Source organism: Octopus bimaculoides, chromosome 2 (assembly GCF_001194135.2).
Source record: "Octopus bimaculoides isolate UCB-OBI-ISO-001 chromosome 2, ASM119413v2, whole genome shotgun sequence".
Classification (NCBI taxonomy): domain Eukaryota; kingdom Metazoa; phylum Mollusca; class Cephalopoda; order Octopoda; family Octopodidae; genus Octopus; species Octopus bimaculoides.
Window position 1 is genome coordinate 149772549 of NC_068982.1, and position 1209 is coordinate 149773757.

A 1209-nucleotide genomic window follows, 5' to 3' on the forward strand; every position below is an offset into this window, starting at 1 on the left:
ATATATATATATATACATATATATATATATATATATATGTGTATGTATATATATAGGCACAGGATGTGATTTATCGAGAGGGGGGGAAATGACATCATCACTGCTTGTAGCTCACTGATTTTCAGAGAAGCACACATATAAAAATACACATACACACCACATAACAAGTCTCTTTCATTTTTCCATTTACCAGATCACAAGGTCTTTGTTGACCCAGGGCAACAGAAAACACTTGCCTTAGGTGCAGTGCAATAGGACCAAACCCCAAATCATGTTATTGTAAGTAAATGTATTATCTCTGAACAAATTGAATGAATGTGTGTGTGCACGCACATATGTTATGTTTGTTTGTACCTAATTTTCCATACTGGCATGGGTGGAATAGATTTTGGTTAGAATCTTCAAAACATGAATTTGTAGCAATTTAATCAATTGCTCCAACAGGCTCATTGGATTAGTAAATGGCTGAGCATTCCACAGACATATCTTGTAGTTCTCAGGTAGAATTAGTGTGAGACATTGTGGAACATCTGGACTTTTGAATTAGAGCTACAATCCATATACCAGGCTTCTTCACAATTTGCCTTTATTCAGTTTCACTTAGAAAGCATGGCTTGACCTCAGGCACTTGTGAAAGACATTTGTTTAAGATGCCACACAAAGATTTTGAACCTGGGGCCTCAAGATTGCAAAATGAGCTTCTTAACTATCCAGCCATATTCAGCTACTCATATGCTTGCATGCATATACATGTAATACAATGTAATATTGTGTGTGTGCACTTATTTTTATTAATATTTAGCTGAGTTAACAAGCACAATTAATGGTCCAAGAGTTTCATGCGTTCACACTTATCAAAGTTTGCTAGATGCGAATGCACAAAACTTTCAGAGTTTGAGTCACTCTGTTGTGCTAAATATTAAAAATATACAAACACTCATATTTTGAGGTCTATTTTTCCTGTTTGCATCACCATACCTATATATATATATATATATATATAGAGAGAGAGAGAGAGAGAGAGAGAGAGAGAGAGAGAGAGAGAGAGAGGTAGTCGATAGCTTCCGCTATCTGGGCGACCAAGTTAGTAGTGGGGGTGGGTGCGCTGAAAGTGTAGCTGCTAGAATAAGAATAGCCTGGGCAAAGTTTAGAGAGCTCTTACCCCTGCTGGCGACAAAGGGACTCTCACTCAGAGTAAAAGGCAGACTG

At 37.3% G+C, this 1209-nt stretch overlaps 1 protein-coding gene across 6 annotated transcripts in view; it reads left to right on the forward strand.

The window, feature by feature from the left end:
* Positions 1–1209, forward strand: part of LOC106872134 (protein Gawky) — a 116742-nt gene that overhangs the window by 29381 nt on the left and 86152 nt on the right. The window contains exon 2 of one of the 6 annotated variants that reach the window (XM_052965656.1): positions 194–279. The exons of the other annotated variants lie outside the window; for them this stretch is intronic. The gene's annotated coding sequence lies outside the window, so the exon portion shown is untranslated. The remainder of the gene's footprint in view (positions 1–193; positions 280–1209) is intronic. 6 annotated transcript variants of the gene reach the window in all.